We start from the raw sequence: 19,747 nt of genomic DNA on the forward strand, positions 1-19,747 counted from the left end.
GCTTTGGGTTCTGCTAGGCACGTAGGACATACTCTAAATTTGGGACTCACTTTAAATTCTTGGCTTGGAGTTTTTTGGCCCATGTAAGTAGCCTGAATTTGAGCATCAAATGTTTGTGAGGGCCAACTTGATGCTTATGAATTATCTGGGAAGATTTCTCTCTCTCCACCCAGAGCTAACTCCTTCTCCCTTTCTAAGGCCGGTTTTCCTTTCTAGTTCATTCTTTCACTGAGAGTATAGCCCTTTGGGGGCCCTGGATTTATGCAAGGTTTTAAACCAACTCTCCAGTCTTCAAGGACATTAAGCTTTGTCTTCTTATTCACAGCATGGTGGTTAGAACAAAGGTTCTAGTTTACCAGGGATAGGAGGATGCCCATTGGAAAGCTGCTGACTCAGTGCTCATTCACCCTCTGAATTTGTGATTTTGCTTTATTTCGGCCTCTGAGGAATTCTCTTACTTTCTTGCCAGCTCAGCTATGCATATAAAGAGATTTTACGGTAGTGGAATAATTTGGAAGAGGCTAGTGGTGACAGTTGTACAACATAATGAATGGATATAATCGTTGCTGACTTGTACATGTAAAAATTGTTGAATTGGCAAATGTTTTGTTATATATTTATGTATATATACGCCACAATAAAAAATTTTTATTCAGTATTTTTATGTGTTTTTTTAAGCAGAGAACTTTTTCTGTTTTGTTTGCTTTTTGTTTATTTGTTCAATCTTTAATGATAATTTGTCTCCATATCGCCGGAATTCCCACTCATTATCCAACCCACTTCAGGCTTGTGTCCGTTCCCACCATTTCACTGAAACTGCTCTTATTGAGCCCAGTAACCATCTCCATGTTGCCATATCCAGTGGACCTTTTGGTGAGATTGCCTTACTTGACCTATCAGCGGTACTCAGCAGTTTTTATCACTATTCTTTCTTAAACATTCAAAAAGTAGATATTAATGATATTAAAATTGTCTTTTGGCTTCAAGACTTATTTGTTCCACTGCACCATGATGTCTCAACACAGGTATTGAAAACTTATGTGTATTAGGTATTTATTTAATTGATAGCATTGGAATCGATATAATAAATGATAAAAAAAAATTATTTCCAAAACCTTTAGGCTCCTTGTGTGACAGCTAACATTTACTAATGCAAAATGAAATATGACCATACCTCTCCTTATGGTCATAATCACCCAAGCCATCAGTAAGCCATTAATAACACGTTATAACTAGGAGGAAGACCCTGGTGGCGTAGTGGTTAAATGCTATGGCTGTTAACCAAGAGGTCGGCAGTTGAAATCTGCCAGGCGCTCCTTGGAAACCCTACGGGGCAGTTCTACTCTGCCCTGTAGGGTCGCTATGAGTCAGATTCGACTCGATGGCAGTGGGTTTGGTTTGGTAACTAGGAAAGAATTAGTTTTTGGAGAGGATGAATAATCTATGGCTATCCACTGTAGCCATGCTCATTCATCCTCGCCAAAAACTAATAGCTATCCACTACAGAGGGAGCCCTGGTGGCTTAGTGGTTAAGCGGTTGGCTGCTAACCAAAAGGTTGGTGGTTTGAACCCAGCAGCAGCTTCCCTTTTCTAACAATTTGGTCTAGTCACTTCCCTGAACATGCTTATCTACTTTTCTGCCTCTGTGTCACCCTTACTTCTATGCTTCCTTTCTGTATTTTCCTCTACTTAGCAATCTCATTCTGTCCAATTTTTCTTTCTTTCAAGGTTCACCTTAAGTTCCCCCTCTTCTATGAAGCCTTCCTTCTGATTGTTACAGGAAGCTTCTGACCTGGCTCCCAATGTTCCCTGCCTTCTGATATTCATGCCCTTATACAATCCCCTCCATTTAAGTGTGGGCTGGACCTGATGACTAGCTTCAAACAAAGAGAATCCAGCAAAAGTGATAGAATGTTACTTCTGTGACTTCCGTCTTACTAGCATTCTCTTTCTGGCTAGCACCCTTGCCCCCTCTTGCTCACTCTGATGCTGTGAGATGCTCTACAGAGAATTACTTGGCAAGGAACTTGGGGAGGCCTCAGTACAACAATCAGTGAGTAATTGAATCCTGACAATAATGTGTGAGGTTGAAAGCAGATCCTTGCCAGTTGAACCTTCAGATGAGACTGCAGCCCTGGCTGACACCTTGATTACAGTCTTGTGAGAGACCCTGTAGCAGAGAACCCAGGTCAGCCACACCTGTATTCCTGACCCACAGAAACTATAAGATAAAAAGATGTGTTTTTTAAGCCATTAAGTTGTGGGCAATTTCACAGACTGTATGGTGGACTGATGGATGTTAACTGACGCATACCTGTAGCTAAATCTAGCTGACCCTTCCCTTCCCAAGGGTGGGCACATGACTTAGGTCTGGCCCATCAGAGCTCTCCTGTACTCTTCTGCCATCCACATCAGCTTAGGGCTAGGCAAGCAACAACCCTATCAAGCAGGACCAATCAGAGTCCTCCTCAGCGTTTATATGGGGAAATAATGAAGAAGTTGGCCTCTTCCTCCAGGTCATTAATCCAGAGGTCATCTTACCACATATGGAGTATGGCTGTCTGAAGAATCAAGTCAAAGTGGTATCACTAAACTGAAAGATGAATAAAGTAGAGCCCTGAGGACATCAGTGATCCATGCCTGAATCTACCGGAATCCAGACACATCCTCGGCCTTTTCCATTTTGGGAGTCAGCAAACTCCTTTTTACAGTTAAAGTTTCTGACATTTTGCATCTGATGGTGCCTTGCCTAATACAAATATAATATTAACTTTATTTGAATTAAACAGAAACAAAGCAAAATGGAATGAAAGTGGAAGAAATGTTGAACTTCAAATAAATCTTTCTTTGAAACAACAGACAGTTTCTGAAAGATCCTTTAAAGCTAAACAAAACATATTATGAAGAACATTAATGGGTTGAGGTAATTGGGTTTTGTGGTTTAACTTGAAGTTTCTTTTGTTTTTAATGATGACTTGTGTCTTAGGCTGGGTTCTCTAGAGACGCAAAACAAGTAAACTGTATAAATATGTATAGTGAGAGATTTATATCAAGAAGATGCTCACAGGGTTGTATATGGGGCTGGAAAGTCCCAAGTCCGTGGGTCAGACTTCTCCTGGCTCATAAGCTCATAGGCTGCCAACCAAGAAAAAGTCCCACTGCAGTCGTCGATTCCAACTCATAACAACCCTATAGGACAGAGTAGAACTGCCCCACAGGGTTTCCAAGGAGTGCCTGGTGGATTCGAACTGCCGACCTTTTGGTTAGCAGCCATAGCTCTTAACCACTACACCATCAGCGTTTCCAGAGACTGACAAATCCCAAGTTTGGAAGAGAAGAGGGCAGGTAAGCTGCTAGCTCAAGTCCCAAGAACTGGAGGTCAGATGAACAGGAGCCAGCTGCAGGATCCAGAGTGAGCAAAACTCAGGAGCCTTGCCAGAAAGTTCAGCTGTATTGGATATAGGCCACACCCCCAAAGAAACTCCAGTTCAACTGATTGGCTACTCACAGCAGATCCTATCGTGGAGGTGATCACATTATATCAAATCTCATCTTGGAGGCAATCGCATCATTATATGACTGCCAGACTACATCGTAACTGCCAAACCACTGAGAATCATGGCCCAGCCAAGTTGACACACAACTTTAATGATCACAACTTGTTTTCCACATTGCCAGAAATGGAAATCCCATTCCTTCTTTGCTCTGTCCCATGCTGCTTCAGCCCCTCTGCTTGCAGCAGAAACCTTCTTTGAACATAAGTTTCCAGAACAACTTAGTCAATCATCTCAAAGACTAAAAGACATCTCTGATGTCTAACTAGTCAACCAATCAACCAAACAAATCCCCTTAGCTATTTTTTAAAAAGCGGAGCAAAGTTTAAGCCTTGAGGCTACCTTTTGGACAATTCTTTAAATTAATTGTTGTTGTTGGGTGCCGTGGAGTCGAATCTGACTCATAGTGACTCCGTATGACAGAGTAAACTGCCCCATAGGGTTTTCTTGGCTGTAATCTTTATGGAAGCAATTCGCCAGGTCATTCTCCTGCAGAGCTGCTGCGTGGGTTTGAACCGCCGATTTCTTTCCATTAGCAGCCAGGCATTTAACTGTTTGCCCCACTAGAGCTCCTTAATAGGGGCAGAAATTAATAAGGTGGACTGATCTGTAAGCAAAATATCCTTTTATGTGAAGTGGGGAGGGGGCGCATATCTTCAGGAAAAATAAAAGCACCAAAAAAAGGAGAAAGGAAGATGTCTATTGGCTACAGGCATAGCGAGGGTAATGAGTGCCTGGGGTAATCTCTAAATTTGCCCTCCCCCACCCCATCTCCCGTCGACAGAGGTGGGAGTGATTCACTGGCTAGCGCCCCCTTGGACTTGTGCCCAGGGCCAAATGCCCCACTCTAATCCTCCCTCGCTAAGCCTCTGCACCTATTATACATTTGAAGTGAACTGATTTAATTCAAATGCTTCCAATGCATCATTCAAACTATTCCCTCATTGCTTTCTTGTACACAGATCCATTTAAAAAAAAAAAAAAATTGCTGTCCAGTCAATTCCGACTCGTAGTGACTCTATAGGACAGAGTAGAACTGCCCCATAGGGTTTCCAAGGAGCTCCTGGTGAATTCAAACTGCTGACCTTTTGGTTAGCAGCTGTAGCACTTAAACACTATGCCACCAGGGTTTCCTGGACATAGACGACAGTGTAGGATAAATCCGTGTATTATTGTGTTCTTGGTACTCAATTTTCTTTGTTGTTGTTCCAAGGGTTAAAAAACACAACTCTTTTTAGAGAATCTTTAGAATTTTTTGAAGTAATTTGGCTGCTGGCACCAAGTATTCTCCAGGGCATTTTATCCAAAGGAGAACCACTTAGTCTATATTCTCCTGGAAGGACTCTAAGTTATCATGGAGTCTAATAACATGTTTAATAAATGTAAGACACATTTTATATAACTGTCATCTGATCCCAACAATGAAGGGTGCTCTGCAGTGGAAGCTGGACCTGGTCATGGTTTATAAACTTCAGAAGGATCAACCCCACCTCGAGCAGTTGTCCATGGCTTTAGGTCTCTGTTCAATAAATGTTATTGGAGATCCAAAATGCCAGGTGAGGAAAAAATTCACTCACACTCATGTTTCTTGTGGCAGGTTAGCTATCCTGAGACTACTCTCTTTTGTCATAAGCTTTCCCGTGATTTAATAAACATCGGTTAACCACTCTTAATTGTGTTAGAATAAAAATTTTAGCTATATTTATATCTGTCTGTGTGGTTATTTCTTGTTCCCTACCCCAGTAAATATTGATGTTCAATTTTCAAGCTGGCAAGAGACTTTGAATGTCTGAGAATAGATTTCCATATGACAGCCACAGAGCTAAATGGACAACACGGTGCCACCAAGGTTCTGGCGGCCTAAGATCAACCTTTAAGTCCTGGCCGTCCTGGTTGTCGGCTCTATGACTTTCCTAGGTCAAGTTCTGAAACCACCTGAGCCCCAGTTTCTTCATTTATAAAACTAGGGTAATAGTATCCCTCTTAACGAGCCCTGGTGGCGCAAAGGGTTACGTGCTTGGCTGCTAACTAAAAAGTTGGCGGTTTGAACCCACCTAGTGGCTCCATGGCTCCATAGGAGAAAGATCTGGCCATCTGCCTCTGTAAACATTACAGCCTAGAAAACTCTATGGGGCAGTTTTACTCTGTCATTTGGGGTTGCTATGAGTCAAAATCAACTGACAACACCCAATAACAAATATCCCTCTTGCTTACTTCATTGGGTTGTTGTGAGGATCAAATGAAATAATGGATAGAACACTGCTTTGGAATCAAGGAAGGGGTAGATAAAAATGTTGCTTATTACTCATATAGCATCCTGGACTGTTTCTAAAAAGTTCCTTCATTTGTTAGAACTTACACACCTAATTACCAAAATGGCATTTACAGCACAAGACCCAATCACTTCTATGTAAATTCAGTACAGCAGCTTCCTATAAAAAAAAAAAAAAAAAGACTGCAGTTAGTGGAAACGAAATTTGGAGTTTTAGGTATCCAAAGGTAATGCTTCTCCCTTAGACATTGGGCAGCCGGTTCTAAGTCAAAGACGTTTCTCATTGGCTGCTGCTAACGATAATCTACACTTCAACAAATAGCACTTGACTTCCTGGAGAGAAATCTCTCAGTGGTCTGCACTTCTTCCTGGGTGTTGGCGTTCTTTCTCACTCCACCGTGGAGGTTGTGATCAGGGCGCCCCCTGCAGTTGACTACAGCTTTTGCATCGCTGGGGGCTGGAGTTGCGGTCCTGCTGTCTGAGGAAAGGAGCCACGGAATCCGCTCAAATTGCTATTTGGGCCCTTGGCTGGAGCCCTGGGGGGTGCGGTTCTTTTCTTTTAATGCTCGAGTCCCAAAGTGGCTGGGCATCTTGCCCAAAGGTAAAACAGATCATTTTGTTAACAGTTGCCTTTCAGCCCATCAGCTTGGGAAGGAGAATCGAGGCTTTAAGACAACATTTACAATAGCAACACAATGGTAGTTATACAGGTTTTTGTTGCGTGCCGTCGAGTCTATTCCAACTTATACCACTACCACTGCCGCTCGAGTCGATTCCGACTCATAGCGACCCTACAGGACAGAGTAGAACTGCACCATAGAGTTTCCAAGGAGCGCCTGGTGGATTGGAACTGCTGACCTCTTGGTTAGCAGCTGTAGCACTTAACCACGAAGCCACTGGGGTCTCTGTTATTCCAACTTATATCGACCTTATATGAGGCTGTTCTACTAGCCCATAGAGTTTCCTAGTCTATCATCTCCACGGAAGCAGATGGCCAGGTCTTTTCTCCCATAGAGCGGGCTGGTGAGTTTGAAACGCCAACCATTTGTGTAACAGCTGAGCCCTTAACCATTCTGCTACCAGGGCTCCTTATTCCAAACCAAAACCAAACCAGCTGCCGTTGAGTCAATTCTGATTCCTAGCGGCACTATAGGACGGAGTAGAACTGCCCCATAGGGTTTCCAAGGAGAGCCTAGTGGATTTGAACTGCTGACCTTTTGGTTAGCAGCCAGCTCTTAGCCACTATGCCACCAGGGTTTTCGGGCTCCTTATTAGTTATATATAACCCCCCCCCAAAACCAAACCCATTACCGTCCAGTCAATTCCAACTCATAAAAAAAAAAAAAAAAAAAAAAAAAAAACCCTATAGACAGAGTAAAACTGTTCCTTAGAGTTTCCAAGGAGCCGCGGAGGGATTCAAACCGCTGACTTTTTGGTTAGCAACCGAGCTCTTAACCAGTGCACCACAAGGGCTCCACTGTCAGTTATGTATAAAAAAAACCCGAAACCATATCCATTGCTGTTGAGTCGATTCTGACTCATAGTGACCCTATAGGACAGAGTAGAACTGCTCCATAGTTTCCAAGGAGTGCCTGGTGGACCTGAACTGCCGACTTTTTGGTTAGCAGCCGTAGCACTTAACCACTACATCACCAGGGTTTCCGTTATGTATAGAAGTAAATAAATGTAAGCCTTCTATGAAGAAAACTGTAAAACTTTATTGAAAGATGGTTAAAAAACATAACAAAACAAACCAACAAAAACCCTAAAGAAAGAAAATCTGAGGAATGAAACAGATTAGTGGACAATCAAACAAACAAACCCTAAAGAAAGAAAACCAGAGGAATGAAACTGGTTTCTGGACGGGATGACTCACTATCACGTCAATTCCAACTCCAGTCAAATCCCTTCTCCCTCTCCTTGGTCCCCTATTTCACCTCAAAACACTAAGTTCTGTTGGTCTGCTTCTTTCTCTCCCATTTGCCCACTTTACATCTCTCCACTTTCACTGATTTCTAACTTATTTCAAGTCTTCCTGATTTCTCTCCTGAATTACTAAAACAGTTGCTTAACTGTTTCTCTTTTCCAGTCCATCTTCCCACAGCTGCATCTAAGTTTGACTGTCTAAAATGCTCATCTAAGCATGTAATTCTCTGCTTACCACCCTCCAATGACTCAACCTAAACTCCTAGCAAGGCATCCCCAGGACCTCTTCTCCAGCCTCTCCCTTTAAAAAAAAAAAAAAAATTATTGTGCTTTAAGTGAAAGTTTACAAATCAAGTTAGTCTCTTGTACAAAAATTTGTATACACCTTGCTATATACTCCTACTTGTTGTTAGGTGCCGTTGAGCCGGTTCCAACTCATAGCGACCCTATGCACACCAGAACGAAACACTGCCCAGTCCTGTGCCATCCTTACAATCGTTATGCTTGAGCTCATTCTTGCAGCCACTGTGTCAATCCATTTCATTGAAGGTCTTCCTCTTTTCTGTTGACCCTGTACTTTACCAAGCACGATGTCCTTCTCCAGGGACTGATCCCCCCTGACAACATGTCCAAAGTATGTAAGACGCAGTCTCGCCATCCTTGCTTCACTCCTAGTTGCTCTTCCTTTAATGACAAAGCATACTCCTTCTCTCCACCCTGTAGTCCCTGTGTCCATTCAGCAAGCTGCTGTCCCCCTCTACCTTCTCATCTCCCTTCCAGACAGGAGCCGCCCACATAGTCTCACGTGGCTACATGAGTCAAGAAGCTCGCTCCTCACCAGTATCACTGTCTGTCCCATAGTCCAGTTCAATCCCTGTCTGAAGAGTTGTCCAGCCTTTCCCTTTTCTCATTCCCACTCCCGCGAGGCTGAAGCGCTTATAATCCTTCAAGGGGCCCGGGCTCCTTTTGCTGGGAACTCCCCACTCCTACTCCCACTGTCACTCTCCCCCCTTCCCCTTGTCACCTGATGAGATCCTGTTAATTAGTCAGAACTAAACTTGAGCTCCAACCTCCTCCGGGGAGCCCTCCTTGATCAGCCAAGGTTCAGTTAGCTGGTCTGCCTAACCTAACCTCAACTTCCTTATCTGCAAAATGGACATGTGGATTTGCTATCTGCCCAGGTGGCACAGTGGTTAAGCGTTAGGCTGCTAACCAAAAGTTTGGCAGTTTAAATCCACCAGCTGCTCCTCGGAAACCTTATGGGGCAGTTCCACTCTGTCCTATAGGGTTGCTGTGAGTCGGAATCGATCTGACTCAACAGCAGTGGGTTTGGTTTTTTGGGGTTTAGAGGTAGAAGTCCCTGAGTGGCACAAATGGTTAAGTGGTCCAGCAGTAGCCAAGAGGTTTGTTGTTCAAACCCACCCGGAGGTCCCTCAGAAGAAAGGCCTGTTGATCTACTTCTGAAAGGTCACATCCTTGAAAACCCTATGGAGCAGTTCTACTCAACCACTAACGACAACCGGACAAGTGGTACGTAGGGTGGCCATACATTCAGGTTGATGCCTATTGGCCCTAAGTCATGTCTGGTTAGTGTCCCCTGAGAACGGAAACCATCTATAACCACACGGCCTAACAGGATGCATTAACATGACTTAGATTCCAGGAAACTTGTGCCAAGAAGATAAAGTTACAAATAGCTTTGTTGCAAAGCTTTGTTGTTTGTTTCAGGAACTTTTAGAAAATCCATTTATCTGAACATAGACCATTCAGCTAGGCCTTATCAAGGAATAGCCCTCTTCCCAGAACAGTCAGGCAATGACTCAACTGGCTATCAAAGGGCTGTTTACGCCCAAAGGCTGGCTTCAAAACCCTCTCCTCTCTGTGTCCACCAGCACTAAACTATGAGCCCCCCGCCCCTAGTCTTGCATTGAAAGACCCAATTTAAACCAGACGTATAAAACCTTATAAATCTCTTGCATATGACCTCCTCCTCCTGAGCTGTAACTAAGACTCTGTCAGGCAGTGGTCTCGTACGCTTATCTTTGCTGGATGTACAGGTTTGTTTTTATTTATATATATTTATTTATTTATTGTGCTTTAAGCGAAAGTTTACAAATCAAGTCAATCTCTCACACAGAAAGCTATACACACCTTGCTCTGTACTCCTAGCTGCTCTCCCCCTAATGAGACAGCACATTGCTCCTCTCCTTCCCGTGTTCGCCCTGTCGTACAGGTTATTTTGATGATCTCTTTGAGGAGTCAGAGGTTGATGGCCCTTTTACTCTCATAAGTGTCCCAGTTTGGATGCTAAATTAAATGACCCCTGTTACTATACATTATGTTTCCCTATTTGAATGTAACATTTATTGTTCTCCTTTAATCCTCACAACCCTAAGAGGTAGGTCTTATTATTATAATCATTGCACAGATATGAATATTAAGCACAGAGAAAGCAGTGCAGTGAATTATTTAATGTGGTCTTTCATAGTCTTTATAATTCCCACCAAATGAGTGGGTGGGACTATGCAAATGAGGTGCTTGTGGCCCACCAAGGGGATTGGATAGCTGACTAATAATGTAAATAATGTCCATGGCACCCTTGTGGGGGTGGGATCGTGCAAAAAAAGTGTATGAAACCCTAACGAGGGGACTGGTCAGTTTTGCCAACCCACTAGGCTCAGAGGGAGACATGGGGAGAGAGAGAGAGGACCTATAACACAGACGGCAGGGAGAGCCAGCGGAGTGAGATGCACGAACCAGGAGAACTGGGGAGACAGCTGCCATGGGGCTTGCTGACCCATGGAGCTAAGAGTTGTAACTCTTGTCCAAGAAGGCCCCCAGCAGGGCCCAGCGGCAGAGGCTAAGAAGCCGTCCTAATCAAAGTACTGTATTTTGAGTCATTCCTGATCTACAGTTGTACCTTGTTACTACCCTAATTAGCCACTTAAGTGTAAATATGCTTCCTGAGTTCTGTGAGATGTTGCAGCAAATTACTGAACCCAAGATGGGAGGGAGAGGACTGAGGGGAGGGGGAGTAGTCGATGTTAGAGATGACAGAGTGGGACAGTAGTTTGGAAAAGTTGGACATTTGGGTCGTCTTTAACCTCCGCCTCATAGGGGCCAGCTTGGTGTTGATCCTTATAAAATAAATTATTTATTTAGAAGCTAAGTAACTTGTCTGAGGGGAAGAGACTGCATTCTAACCCAGGGAATCTGACTCTAGAACTGATACTGTTTTTTAAAAAATTAGTTTTGTTTTTAGTTTAATAATAACCACAAACTTATAGACTAGTTACAAGTATAGCACAAAGAACTTTCTCCCCCCAATCCTTTGGAGAGTGAGTTGCCAACCTGATGCCCTGTTACCCTCCCCCCCCCAATACTTTAATGTGTAATTTCTACAAACGAGGACATTTTCCTGCATAACCACAACCCCCTACGGCCGTCGAGTGCATTCTGACTCATAGCGACCCAATACGACAGAGTAGAACTGCCCCATAGGGTTTCAAAGTCTGTAATCTTTATAGAAGCAGGCTGCCCTATCCTTCTCCTGCAGATCTGCTGGTGGGTTCAAACTGCCACCTTTCCCATAATCACAACATAGCCGTCGAAATCAGGAAATTAACATTGGTAAGTAACTACCGTCTAATCCTCAGACCCCATTCAAGTTTTGCCTAATGTCCTGATAATCACCTTTACAGCAGAAGATTCTAAGTCACACGTTGCATTTAGTTCTTATGTCCCTTTACTCTCCTTCCGTCTGGAGCTATTCCTCAGGCTTTCCTTGATTTTCATGACCTTGACATTTTTGAGAATTACAGGTTATTTTGTAAAATGTCCCTCACTTGCCTTTGTCTGATGTTTCCTTATGATTAGATTCAAGTCACGCATCTGTCTTCGTTACCTAGTGCTGCTGTAACACAAATCACAAGTGGATGGCTTTAAAGAACAGAAATTTATTTTCTCACAGTTCTGGAGGTGGAAAGTCCAAATCAGGGTCTCATGTCAACCAAAAGAAAAAGAAAAAAACCAAACCGGTTGCTGTCAAGTTAATTCCAACTCATAGAAACCAGGCTGTGTCAATTCTTCTCCTAGTTTCTGGTGTCCGCTAATGATATTGGCATTCCTTTGGTTGTAGACAATCCTCCACGTCATTTGTCTTCCCCTATGTGTGTGTGTCTCTGTGTCTATTCTGGTCTTTTTTTTTTTTTTTTGTGCTTTAGGTGAAAGTTTACAAATCAAGTCAGTCTCTCATACAAAAATTTATGTACACCTTGCTATATACTCCTAATTGCTCTCCCCCTAATGAGACAGTACGCTCCTTCCCTCCACTCTTTCTTTTCATGTCCATTCGGCCAGCTTCTAACTCGCTCCGCCCTCCCATCTCCCCTCCAGACAGGAGATGCCAACATAGTCTCATGTGTCTACCTGATCCAAGAAGCTCACTCCTCACCAGTGTCATTTTCTATCCCACTGTCCAGGCCAATCCCTGTCTGAAGAGTTTGGCTTTGGGAGTGTTTCCTGTCTTGGGCTAACAGAAGGTCTGGGGACCATGACCACTGGGGTCCTTCTAGTCTCAGTCAGACCATTAAGTTTGGTCTTTTTACAAGAATTCGGGGTCTGCATCCCACTACTCTCCTGCTCCCTCAGGGGTTCTCTGTAGTGTTCCTTGTCAGGGCAGTCATGGGTTGTAGCCGGGCACCATCTAGTTCTTGTGGTCTCAGGCTGATGTAGTCGCTGGTTCATGTGGCTCTTTCTGTCTCTTGGGCTCATAATTACCTTGTGTCCTTGGTGTTCTTCATTCTCCTTTGCTCCAGGTGGGATGAGACCAATTGATGCATCTTAGATGGCTGCTTCCTAGGGTTTAAGACCCCAGATGCCACTCTCCAAAGTCTGACGCAGAATGTTTTCTTAATAGATTTTATTACGCCAGTTGACTTAGATGTCCCCTGAAACCATGGTCCCCAAACCCCTGCCCCTGCTACGCTGGCCTTCTAAGCGTTCGGTTTATTCAGGAAACTTCCTTGCTTTTGGTTTAGTCCAGTTGTGCTGACCTCTCCTGTACTGTGTGTTGTCTTTCCCTTCACCCAAAATAGTTCTTATCTACTATCTAATTAGTGAATGCCCCCCTCCCTCCCTTCCTCTCTCTTCCCTCTTGTAACCATCAAAGAATATTTTCTTCTCTCTTTAAACTATTTCTTGAGTTCTTATACAATATCTGTCCTTTTGCAACTGACTAATTTCACTCAGCATAATGCCTTCCAGATTCCTCCATGTTACGAAATGTTTCACAGATTCATCACTGTTCTTTATTGATGCATAGTATTCCATTGTGTGAATATACCATATTTATACATTCATCTGTTCATGGGCACCTTGGTTGCTTTCATCTTTTTGCTATTGTAAACAGTGCTGCAATGAACATAGGTGTGCATATATCTGTTCCTGTAAAGGCTCTTATTTCTCTAGGATATATTCCAAAGAGTGGGACGGCTGGATCGTATGGTAGTTCTATTTCTAGCTTTTTAAGGAAGAGCCAAATCGATTTCCAAAGTGGTTGTACCATTTTCCATTCCCACCAGCAGTGTATAAGTGTTCCAGTCTCTCCACAACCTCTCCAACATTTACTATTTCTTTGTTTTTTGGATTAATGCCAGCCTTGTTGGAGTGAGATGGAATCTCATTGTAGTTTTGATTTGCATTTTGAATGTCTAATGATCGTGAGCATTTCCTCCTGTATGTGTTAGCTACCTGAATGTCTTCTTTAGTGAAGTGTCTGTTCATATCTTTTGCCCATTTTTTAATTGGGTTATTTGTCTTTTTGTAGTTGAGTTTTTGCAGTATCATGTAGATTTTAGAGATTAGGCGCTGATTGGAAGTGTCATAGCTAAAAACTTTTTCCCAGTCTCTAAGGAAATCTTTTTACTGTTTTGGTGAAGTCTTTGGATGAGTAGAGGTGTTTCATTTTTAGGAGCTCCCAGTTATCTAGTTTTTCTTCTGCACTGTTAGTACTGTTTTGTATGCTGTTTATGCCATGTATTAGGGCTCCTAACGTTGTCCCTATTTTTTCTTCCATGATCTTTATCATTTTAGATTTTAGATTTATGTCTTTGATCCATTTTGAGTTAGTTTTTGTGCATGGTGTAAGGTATGGGTCTTGTTTCATTTTTTTGCAGATGGATATCCAGTTGTGCTAGCACTGTTTATTAAAAAGACTGTCTTTTCCCCATTTAACTGACTTGGGGCCTTTGTCAAATATCAATTGCTCATATGTGGATGGATTTATGTCTGGATTCTCAATTCTGTTTCATTGATCTATGTATCTGTTGTTGTACCAGTATCAGGCTGTTTTGACTACTGTGGCGGTATAATAGGTTCTAAAACCAGGTAGAGTGCGGCCTCCCACTTTGTTCTTCTTTTTCAGTAACGCTTTACTTCTCCAGGGACTCCTTCCCTTCCATATGAAGTTGGTGAGTTGTTTCTCCATCTCGTAAAAAAACGCTGTTGGAATTTGGATTGGAATTGCGTTGTATCTGTAGATTGCGTTTGGTAGAATAGATATTTTTACAATGTTAAGTCTTCGTACCCATGAGCAAGGTATGTTCTTACACTTATGTAAGTCTCTTTTGGTTTCTTACAGAAGTGTACTGTAGTTTTCTTTGTATAAGTCTTTTACATCTCTGGTAAGTTTTATTCCTAAGTATTTTATCTTCTTGGGGGCTACTATAAATTGCATTGATTTGGTGATTTCCTCTTCAATGTTCTTTCTGTTGGTGTAGAGGAATCCAACTGATTTCTGTGTATTTGTCTTGTATCCTGATACTCTGCTGAACTCTTCTATTAGTTTCAGTAGCTTCCTTGAGGATTCCTTAGGGTTTTCTGTGTATAAGATCATGTCATCTGCAAATAGAGATACTTTTACTTCTTCCTTACCAATCTGGATGTCCTTTATTTCTTTATCTAGCCTAATTGCTCTGGCTAGGACCTCCAACAAAATGTTGAATAAGAGTGGTGATAAAGAGCATCCTTATCTGGTTCCCGATCTCCAGGGGAATGCTTTCAGGCTCTCTCCATTTAGGAGGATGTTGACTATTGGCTTTATTATGTTGAGGAATTTTCCTTCTATTCCTATTTTGCTGAGAGTTTTTATCATGAATGGGTGCTGACCTTTGTCAAATGCCTTTCCTGCATCAATTGATAAAATCATATGATTCTTGTCTTTTATTTTATTTATATGATGGATTACATTGATTGTTTTTCTAATGTTGAACCATCTTTGCATACCTGGCATGATCCCACTTGGTCATGGTGAATTATTTTTTTGATATGTTATTGAATTCTATTCGCTAGAATTTTGTTGAGGATTTTTACATCAAATTCATGAAGGATATATGTCTGTAATTTTCTTTTTTTGTGGTGTCTTTACCCGGTTTTGGTATCAGGGATACGCTGGTTTCATAGAAGCAGTTTGGGAGTATTCTGTCCTTTTCTATGCTCTGAAATACCTTTAGTAGCAGTGATGTTAACATTTCTCTGAAAGTTTGGTAGAACTCTGCAGTGAAGCTGTCCGGACCAGGACTTTTTTTTGTTGGGAGTTTTTTGATCACCTTTTCAATCTCTTCTTTTGTTATAGGTCTATTTAATTGTTCTACCTCTGTTTGTGTTAGTTTAGGTAGGTAGGGTGTTTCTAGGAATTCACCCATTTCTTCTATGTTTTCAAATTTGTTAAAGTACAATTTTTCATAGTAATCTGATATGATTCTTTTAATTCCAGTTGGGTCTGTTGTAATATCGCCCATCTCACTTCTTATTCGGGTTATTTGCTTCCTCTCCTGTTTTTCTTTTGTCATTTTGGCCAATGGTTTATTAATTTTTTCAAAGAACCAGCTTTTGATCTCGTTAATGTTTTTTATGTAATTTTTATTGTGCTTTAAGTGAAAGTTTACAAATCAAGTCAGTCTCTCACACAAAAACCCATATACACGTTGCTACACACTCCCAATTACTCTCCCCTCAATGAGATAACCCGCTCTCTCCCTCCACTAGTCTTGTTAATTCTTTCAATTGTTTTTCTGTTTTCTATTTCATTTAATTCTGCTCTGATTTTTATTATTTGCTTTCTTCCGGTTCCTTTTGTTGCTCTTTTTCTATTTGTTCAAGTTGTAGGGATAATTCTTTGATTTTGCCTTTTCTTCTTTTTGTATGTGTGCATTTATTGATATAAACTGACCTCTGAGCACTGCTTTCGCTGTGTCCCAAAGGTTTTGATAAGAAGTGTTTTCATTCCCATTGGATTCTATGAATTTCTTTATTCCATCCTTAATGTCTTCTATAACCCAGTCTTTTCTGAGCAGGGTATTGTTCAGTTTCCAAGTGTTTGATTTCTTTTCCCTGCTTTTTTCTGTTATTGATCTCTACTTTTATGGCCTTATGGTCAGAGAAGATGCTTTGTAATATTTCAATGTTTTGGAGTTTGCTAAGAGTTGCTTAAAAATTATGGCCTTGGTGATAGAAATGATGCCGGAGATCAAATGATAGAATTTTGCAAGATCAACAACTTCTTCATTGCAAATACCTTCTTCCACCAACATAAACGGCGACTATACACATGGACCTCACGAGATGGAACACACAGAAATCAAGTTGACTACATCTGTGGAAAGAGACGATGGAAAAGTTCAATATTATCAGTCAGAACAAGGCCAGGGGCTGACTGTGGAACAGACCATCAATTGGTCATATGCAAGTTCAAGCTGAAACAATCACAGCAAGTCCACAAGAGCCAAAATATGACCTTGAGTATATCCCACCTGAATTTAGAGACCATCTGAAGAATAGATTTGATGCATTGAACGCTAGTGACTGAAGACCAGACTAGTTGTGGAATGACATCAAGGACATCATCCATGAAGAAAGCAAGAGGTCATTGAAAAGACAGGGAAGAAAGAAAAGACCAAGATGGATGTCAGACGAGACTCTGAAAACTGTTGTCGAACGTTGAGCAGCTAAAACAAAAGGAAGAAATGATGAAGTAAAAGAACTGAACAGAAGATTTCAAAGGGCAGCTATAGAAGACAAAGTAAAGTATTATAATGACATGTGCAAAGAGCTGGAGATGGAAAACCAAAAGGGAAGAACACGCTTGGCGTTTCTCAAGCTAAAACAACTGCAGAAAAAATTCAAGCCTCAAGTTGCAATAGTGAAGGATTTTATGGGGAAAATATTAAATGACACAGGAAGTGTCAAAAGAAGATGAAAGGAATACACAGAGTCATTATACCAAAAAGAATTAGTGGATGTTCAAACATTTCAAGAGGTGGCATATGATCAGGAACCGATGGTACCGAAGGAAGAAGTCCAAGCTTCTCTGAAGGCATTAGCGAAAAACAAGGCTCTAGGAATTGATGGAATATCAATTGAGATGTTTGAACAAATGGACGCAGCTCTGGAGGTGCTCTCTTGTCTATGCCAAGAAATATGGAAGAGAGCTTCCTGGCCAAGTGACTGTAAGAGACCCATATTTATGCCTATTCCCAAGAAAGGTGATCCAATCAAATGTGGAAATTATAGAACAATATCATTAACGTCACACACAAGCAAAATTTGCTGAAGATCATTCAAAAACGGCTGCAGTAGTATACTGACAGGGAACTTCCAGAAATTCAGGCTGGTTTCAGAAGAGGACGTGGAACCAGGGATATCATTGCTGATGTCAGATGGATCCTGGCTGAAAGCATAGAATACCAGAAGGATGTTTACCTGTGTTTTATTGACTATGCAAAGGCATTTGACTGTGCGGTTCATAACAAATTATGGATAACATTGCAAAGAATGGGAATTCCAGAACACTTAATTGTGCTCATGAGGAACCTTTACATAGATAAAGAGGCAGTTTTTTGGACAGAACAAGGGGGTACTGATTGGTTTAAAGTCAGGAAAGGTGTGCGTCAGGGTTGTATCCTTTCGCCATACCTATTTAATCTGTATGCTGAACAAATAATCTGAAAAGCTGGACTATATGAAGAAGAACAGGGCATCGGGTTTGGAGGAAGACTCATTAACAACCTGTGTTATGCAGATGACACAACCTTGCTTGCTGAAAGTGAAGAGGACTTGAAGCACTTAATAATGAAGATCAAAGACTGCAGCCTTCAGTATGGATTGCACCTCAACATAAAGAAAACAAAAATCCTCACAACTGGATCAATGAGCAGCATCATGATAAGGATGTCGTTTTACTTGGATCCACAATCAACAGCCATGGAAGCAGCAGTCAAGAAATCAAAAGACACGTTGCATAGTGTAAATCTATTGCAAAGGACCTCTTTAAAGTGTTGAAGAGCAAAGACGTCACCTTGAAGACTAAGGTGTGCCCGACCCAAGCCATGGTATTTTCAATCGTATCATATGCATGTGAAAGCTGGACAATGAATAAGGAAGACCGAAGAAGAATTGACACCTTTGAATTCTGGTGTTGGCAAAGAGTGTCGAATATACCATGGACTGCCAAAAGAACGAAAAAATCTGTCTTGGAAGAAGTACAACCAGAATGCTCCTTAGAAGCAAGGATGGTAAGACTGTGTCTTACATACTTTGGACATGTTGTCAGGAGGGGTCAGTCCCTGGAGAAGGACATCATGCTTGGCAGAGTACAGGGTCAATGGAAAAGAGGAAGACCCTCAATGAGGTGGATTGACACAGTGGCTGCAACAATGAGCTCAAGCATAACAAAGATTGTAAGGATGGCTCAGGACCGGGCAGTGTTTCGTTCTGTTGGGCATAGGGTCGCTATGAGTCAGAACTGACTTGACGGCACCTAACAAAAACAAGGGTTGCTTTATGACCTAATATGTGGTGTATTCTAGAGAATGTTCCATGTGCACTAGAAAAGAAAGTATACTGGAATGCTGTTGAGTGGAGTGTTCTGTATATATCTATGAGGTCAAGTTGGTTGATTGTGGCATTTAAATCTTCCACGTCTTTATTGAGCTTCTTTCTGGATGTCCTTAACTGTAAAGTCTATTTTGTCAGAAATTAATATTGCCACTCCTGCTCTTTTTTGATTGTTCTTTGCTTGATAAATTTTTTTCCATCCTTTGAGTTATAGTTTGTTTGTGTCTCTAAGTCTAAGGTGTGTCTCTTGTAGGCAGCATATAGATGGATCATGTTTTTTTTTTTTTTAATCCATTCTGCCACTCTCTGTCTCTTTATTTGTGCATTTAGTCCACTTAGGTTCAGCATAATTACAGATAGGTATGAATTAGTGCTGTCTTTTTGATGTGTTTTTTTGTGTGTTGACAGTTTCTTTTTCCCACTTAATTTTTTTGTGCTGAGTAGTTTATCTTTATGTAGCTTCTTTTTCTCGTATTCTTTGTTGTTGATTTTGATTCTGCTGGGTCTCTATTTTTTTCCTGTACCTTATTTTGATGTGTAGGGTAGTTTGTCTCCTTTGTGGTTACCTTAATACTTACCCCTATTTTTCTAAATTTAAACCTAACTTTTATTTCTTTGTATCATCTTGTCTTCTTCTCCATATGAAAGATCTATGACTACGTTTCTTAGTTCCTTTTTATTGTTTTAATGTTGTCTTCTTTTACATAATAACATCACTGCTTCCCTGTTTTGAGCGTTTTTTTAATCTTGATTTATTTTTGTGATTTCCCTGTCTGGGTTGATATCTGACTGCTCTGTCCAGTGTTCTAGTCTTGGGTTGATACCTGATATTATTGGTTTTTTAACCAAAGAACTCCCTTTAGTATTTCTTGTAGCTTTGGTTTGGTTTTTACGAATTCCCTAAACTTCTGTTTATCTGGAAATGTCCTAATTTTACCATCATATTTGAGAGACAGTTTTGCTGGATATATAATTCTTGGCTGGCAATGGTTTTCCTTCTGTGTTTCATATAAGTCATCCCATTGCCTTCTTGCCTGCACAGTTTCTGCTGAGTAGTCCGAGCTTATTTTTATTGACTTTCCTTTGTAGATGACTTTTTGTT

Source organism: Loxodonta africana, chromosome 3 (genome assembly GCF_030014295.1).
Source record: "Loxodonta africana isolate mLoxAfr1 chromosome 3, mLoxAfr1.hap2, whole genome shotgun sequence".
NCBI lineage: Eukaryota > Metazoa > Chordata > Mammalia > Proboscidea > Elephantidae > Loxodonta > Loxodonta africana.